The sequence below is a fragment of the Carex rostrata genome, chromosome 6 (assembly GCF_964058835.1).
Source record: "Carex rostrata chromosome 6, lpCarRost1.2, whole genome shotgun sequence".
Classification (NCBI taxonomy): Eukaryota; Viridiplantae; Streptophyta; class Magnoliopsida; order Poales; family Cyperaceae; genus Carex; species Carex rostrata.
The window spans coordinates 10768181-10775696 of NC_135923.1; positions in this window are offsets into that span (position 1 = coordinate 10768181).

Genomic DNA, 7516 nt, shown 5'->3' on the forward strand with positions numbered 1-7516 from the left:
TTTGGAGCACTCTTGTAGGATCTCCAGATTACAAGATAATAGGACATTTACTACCCTAATACAACACTCCAATTGAATGTGTCTGGAGCACTCCAGTCGAGTCTCCAGATGGCAAGATAATAGGGCATTTACAACCCTAATACAATACTCATATTGAAGGTGTTTGGAGCACTATAGCAATGTCTCTAGATGGCAAGATAATAGGGCATTTACAATACAACACTCCAATTGAAACTGCTATGAGCACTCTACTCGTGTCTCTATATGACAAGATAATAGGCCATTTACAACCCTAATAAAATACTTCAATTGAAGGTGTTTGGAGCACTCTAGCAGTGTCTACAGTTGGCAAGATAATGGAGAATTTACAATCATAACACAACACTCCAATTGAAGGTGTTTGGAGCACTCTTGTAGGATCTCCAGATGGCAAGATAATAGGGCATTTACTACCCTAATACAACACTCCAATTGAATGTGTTTGGAGCACTCCAGTAGTGTATCTAAGTGGCAATATAATAGGGCATTTACAACCCTAATACAAAACTCCTATCGAAGGTGTTTGCAGCACTCAAGTAATGTCTCCAGATGGCACGATAATAGGGCATTTAAAACCCTAATACAACACTCCAATTGAAGGTGTTTGGAGCACTCTAGTCGTGTCTCTATATGACGAGATAATAGGGCATTTACTGCCCTAATAAAATACTCCAATTGAAGGTATGTGGAGTACTCTAGTAGTGTTTCTAGATGGCAAGATAACAGGGCATTTACAACCCTAATACAACACTCCAATCGAAGGTGTTTGGAGCACTCTAGTAGTGACTCTATATAGCTAGGTAATAAGGCATTTACACCTCCAATACAACACTCCAATTGAAGGTGATTGGAGCACTCCAGTAGTGACTCTATATGGCTAGGTAAGTAATAGGGCATTTACACCTCCAATAAAACACTCCAATTGAAGATGTTGGGAGCACTCTGGTACTGTCTCCACATTGCAAGATAATAGGGCATTTACAACCCTAATACAACACTACAATTGAAGGTGTTTGGAGCACCCTCGTTGTGTCTCTATATAGCAATATAACAGGGCATTTACAACTCTAAAAAAGACTCCAATTGAAGATGTTTGGAGCACTCTAGTATTGTATCCACATTGCGAGATAATAGGACATTTACAACCCTAATACAACACTACAATTGAAGGTGTTTGGAGCACTCTAGTAGTGACTCTCTATATAGCAAGATAATAGGGCATTTGCAACCGTAATACAACATTCCAATTGAAGGTGTTTGGACTACAATAGTAATGTCTCCACATGGCAAGATAATAGGGCATTCACAACCCCTAACACAACACTCCAATTGAAGGTGTTTGGAGAACTCTCGTTGTGTCTCTATATGGCAAGATAATAGGGCAATTACAACCCTAATAGAACACTCCAATTGAAGGTATTTGGAGCACAATAGTAGTGTGTGCAGATGGCAAGATAATAGGGCATTTATTACCCTAATACAACCCTCTAATTGAAGTTGCTTGGAGCACTCTAGTAGTTATTCAATATAGCAAGATAATTGGGTATTTACTACCCTATAATAACACTCCAATTGAATGTGTCTGAAGCAATCCAGTAGTGTCTCCAGGTGGCAAGATAATAGGGCATTTACAACCCTAATACAACACTCCTATCGAAGGTGTTTGGAGCACTCTAGTAATGTCTCCAGATGGCAAGATAAAAGGGCATTTACAACCCTAATACAACACTCTAATTGAAGATGTTTGGAGCACTCTAGTAGTGTCAATATAATAGGGCATTTGTAAGCCTAAAACAACACTCCAATTGAAGTTGTTTGGAGCAATCTAGGAATGTCTCCAGAGGACAAGATAATGCGACATTTACAACACTAATACAACACTCCAATTGAAGGTATTTCGAGAACTCTATTCGTGTCTCTATATGACGGGATAATAGGGCATTTACATCCCTAACAAAATACTACAGTTGAAGGTGTTTGGAGCACTCTAGTAGTGTCTCCAGATGGTAAGATAATAGGGCTTTTACAACCATAATACTACACTCCAATTGAAGGTATTTGGAGCACTCTAGTATTGTCTCCAGATGGCAAGATAATAGGGAATTTACAAACATCAAATAACACTTCAATTGAAGGTGTTTGGAGTACTCCAGTAATGTCTCCAGATGGCAAGATAATAGGGCATTCAAAACCGTAATAAAACACTCCAATTGAAGGTGATTCGAGCACTCTAGTTGTGTCTCTATATGACAAGATAATAGAGCTTTTAAAACCGTAATAAAACACTCCAATTGAAGGTGTTTGGAGCACTCTAGTTGTGTCTCTATATGACAAGATAATAAGGCATTCACAACCCTAATAAAACACTCCAATTGATTGTGCTTGGAGCACCCTAGTAGTGTGTCCAGATGGCAAGATAATAGGGCGTTGACAATCCTAATACAACACTCCTATCGAAGGTGTTTGGAGCACTCTAATAATGTCTCCAGAAGGCAATATAAAAGGGCATTTACAACCCTAATACAACACTCTAATTGAAGATGTCTGGAGCACTCTAGTCGTGTCTCTATATGGCGAGATAATAGAGCATTTACAACCCTAATACAACACTACAATTGAAGGTGTTTGGAGCACTCTCGTTGTGTCTCTATATAGCAATATAATAGGGCATTTACAACTCTAAAAAAACACTCCAATTGAAGATGTTTGGAGCACTCTGGTATTGTCTCCACATTGCAATCCTAAATTTCCAATTAAAGATGTTCGAAGCACTCTTTGTATTGTATCCAGATGGCAACATAATAGGGCATTTACAACCCTAAATTTGCATTTCAATTGAAGTTGTTTGGAGCACTCTAGTAGTGTTTCTAGATGGCAAGATAACAGGGCAATTACAACCCTAATACAACACTCCAATCGAAGGTGTTTGGAGCACTCCAGTAGTGACTCTATATGGCTAGGTAATAGGGCATTTATACCTCCAATACAACACTCCAATTGAAGATGTTGGGAGCACTCTGGTACTGTCTCCACATTGCAAGATAATAGGGCATTTACAACCCTAATACAACACTACAGTTGAAGGTGTTTGGAGCACCCTCGTTGTCTCTATATAGCAATATAACAGGGCATTTACAACTCTAAAAAAGACTCTAATTGAAGATGTTTGGAGCACTCTAGTATTGTCTACACATTGCGAGATAATAGGACATTTACAACCCTAATACAACACTACAATTGAAGGTGTTTGGAGCACTCTAGTAGAGACTCTCTATATAGCAAGATAATAGGGCATTTGCAACCGTAATACAACATTTCAATTGAAGGTGTTTGGAGTACAATAGTAATGTCTCCAGATGGCAAGATAATAGAGCATTTACAACCCTAATACAACACTGCAATTGAAGGTGTTTGGAGAACTCTCGTTGTGTCTCTATATGGCAAGATAATAGGGCATTCAAAACTGTAATAAAACACTCCAATTGAAGGTGTTTGGAGCACTCTAGTTGTGTCTCTATATGACAAGATAATAAGGCATTCACAACCCTAATAAAACACTCCAATTGATTGTGCTTGGAGCACCCTAGTAGTGTGTCTAGATGGCAAGATAATAGGGCGTTGACAACCCTAATACAACACTACAACTGAAGGTGTTTGGAGCACTCTAGTAGTGACTCTCTATATAGGAAGATAATAGGGCATTTGCAACCGTAATACAACATTCCAATTGAAGGTGTTTGGAGTACAATAGTAATGTCTCCAGATGGCAAGATAATAGGGCATTCACAACCCTAATACAACACTCCAATTGAAGGTGTTTGGAGAACTCTCGTTGTGTCTCTATATGGCAAGATAATAGGGCAATTACAACCCTAATAGAACACTCCAATTGAAGGTATTTGGAGCACAATAGTAGTGTGTGCAGATGGCAAGATAATAGGGCATTTATTACCCTAATACAACCCTCTAATTGAAGTTGTTTGGAGCACTATAGTAGTGATTCAATATAGCAAGATAATTGGGTATTTACTACCCTATAATAACACTCCAATTGAATGTGTCTGAAGCAATCCAGTAGTGTCTCCAGGTGGCAAGATAATAGGGCATTTACAACCCTAATACAACACTCCTATCGAAGGTGTTTGGAGCACTCTAGTAATGTCTCCAGATGGCAAGATAAAAGGGCATTTACAACCCTAAAACAACACTCTAATTGAAGATGTTTGGAGCACTCTAGTAGTGTCAATATAATAGGGCATTTGCAACCCTAAAACAACACTCTAATTGAAAGAGTTCGGCGCTGAAGCAATGTGTCCAGAGGACAAGATAATGCGGTATTTACAACCCTAATACAACACTCCAATTGAAGGTATTTGGAGAACTCTATTCGTGTCTCTATATGACAGGATAGTAGGGCATTTACAACCCTAACAAAATACTCCAGTTGAAGGTGTTTGGAGCACTCTAGTAGTGTCTTCAGATGGTAAGATAATAGGGCTTTTACAACCTTAATACTACACTCCAATTGAAGGTATTTGGAGCACTCTAGTATTGTCTCCAGATGGCAAGATAATATGGCATTTACAACCATAAAATAACACTTCAATTGAAGGCGTTTGGAGCACTCCAGTAATGTCTCCCGATGGCAAGATAATTGGGCAGTCAAAACCGTAATAAAACACTCCAATTGAAGGGGTTTGGAGCACTCCAGTAATGTCTCCAGATGGCAAGATAATTGGGCAGTCAAAACCGTAAAAAAACACTCCAATTGAAGGGGTTTGGAGCACTTTAGTTGTGTCTCTATATGACAAGATAATAGGGCATTCAAAACCCTAATAAAACACTCCAATTGATAGTGTTTGGAGCACTATTGTAGTATCTCTATATGGCAAGATAAAAGGGAGTTTACAACCCTAATACAACCCTCCAATTGAATGTATCTGGAGCACTCTAGTAGTGTCTCCAGTTGGCAGATAATAGGACATTTACAACCCGAATATAAACACACCAATTGAAGGTTTGGAGCACTCTAATAGTGTGTGCAGATGGCAAGATAATAGGGTATTTATAACCCTAATAGAACCCTCCAATTGAAGTTGTTTGCAGCACTCTAGTAGTGATTAAATATAACAAGATAATTGGGTATTTACTACCCTAAAATAACACTCCAATTGAATGTCTGGAGCACCCCAGTAGTGTCTCTAGGTGGCAAGATAATAGGGCATTTACAACCCTAATACAACACTCCAATTGAAGGTGTTTGGTGCACTCTCGTTGTATCTCTATATGGCATGATAATAGGGCATTTGCAACCCTAATAGAACATTCCAAATGAAGGTGTTTGGACCACTCTAGTAGTGTGTGCAGATAGCAAGATAATAGGGCGTTTATAACCCAAATACAACATTACAATTGAATGTGTATGGAGCACTTCAATAGTATCTCTAGGTGGAAAGATAATAGGGCCTTTACAACCCTAATACAACACTACTATCGAACGTGTTTGGAACACTCTAGTAATGTCTCCAGAAGGCAAGATAAAAGGGCATTTACAACCCTAATACAACACTCCAATTGAAGATGTTTGGAGCACTCTAGTCGTGATATGGCGAGATAATAGAGCATGTACAACCCTAATAATATACTCCAATTGAAGGTGTTTGGAGCACTCTAGTAGTATCTTTAGATAGCAATATAATAGGGCATTTGCAACCCTAAAACAACACTCCAATTGAAGGAGTTTGGAGCACTCTAGGAATGTCTCCAGAGGACAAGATAATACGGCATTTACAACCCTAATAAAACACTCCAATTGAAGGTATTTCGAGAACTCTATTCGTGTCTCTATATGACAGGATAATAGGGCATTTACAACCCTAACAAAATACTCTAATTGAAGGTGTTTGGAGCACTCTTTGTATTGTATCCAGATGGAAAGATAATAGGGCATTTACAAACCTAAAATTGCATTTCAATTGAAGGTGTTTGGAGCACTCTAGTAGTGTTTCTACATGGCAAGATAACAGGACATTTACAACCCGAATACAACACTCCAATCGTAGGTGTTTGGAGCACTCTAGTAGTGACTCTATCTAGCTCACAGGGCATTTACACCTCCAAAACAACACTCCAATTGAAGATATTGGGAGCACTCTCGTACTGTCTCCACATTGCAAGATAATAGGGCATTTACAACCCTAATACAACACTACAATTGAAAGTGTTTGGAGCACTCTCGTTGTCTCTCTATATAGCAATATAATAGGGCATTTACAAATCTAAAAAAACACTCCAATTGAAGATGTTTGGAGCACTCTGGTATTATCTCCACATTGCGAAATAATAGGGCATGTACAACCCTAATACAACACTACAATTGAAGGTGTTTGGAGCACTATAGTAGTGACTCTCTATATAGCAAGATAATAGGGCATTTGCAACCGTAATACAACATTCCAATTGAAGGTGTTTTGGAGTACTATAGTAGTGTCTCCAGATGGCAAGATCATAGGGCATTTACAACCCTAACACAACACTCCAATTGAAGGTGTTTGGAGCACTCTCGTTGTGTCTCTATATGGCAAGATAATAGGGCATTTACAACCCTAATAGAACACTCCAATTAAAGGTGTTTGGAGCACTCTAGTAGTGTGTGCAGATTACAAGATAATAGGGCATTTATAACCCTAATATAACCCTCCAATTGGAGTTGTTTGGAGCACTCTAGTAGTGATTCAATATAGCAAGATAATTGGGTATTTACTACCCTCAAATAACACTCCAATTGAATGTGTCTCTAGGTGGCAAGATAATACGGCATTTACAGCCCTAATACAACACTCCTATCGAAGGTGTTTGGAGCAGTCTAGTAATGTCTCCAACTGGCAGGATAAAAGGGCATTTACAACCCTAATACAACACTCTAATTGAAGGTGTTTGGAGCACTCTAGTTGTGTCTCTATATGGCAACAAAATAGCGCATTTACAACCCTAATAATATACTCCAATTGAAGTTGTTTGGAGCACTCTAGTTGTGTCTCTAGATAGCAATATAATAGGGCATTTGCAACCCTAATACAACACTCCCATTGAAGGAGTTTGGAGCGCTCTAGCAATGTGTCCAGATGACAAGATAATAGGGTATTTACAATCCTAATACAACACTCCAATTGAAGGTATTTGGAGAACTCTATTCGTGTCTCTATATGACAAGATAATAGGGCATTTACAACCCTAACAAAATACTCCAGTTTGGAGCGCTCTAGTAGTTTCTCCAGATGGCAACATAATAGAGCATTTACAACCATAATACAACACTCCAATTGAAGGTTTTTGGAGCACTTTTTTAGTGTCTCCAGATGGTAAGATAATATGGCATTTGCAACCGTTATACATCACTCCAATTGAAGGTGTTTGGAGTACTATTGTAGTGTGTCCAGAATGCAGGATAATAGGGCATTTACAACCGTAATAAAAC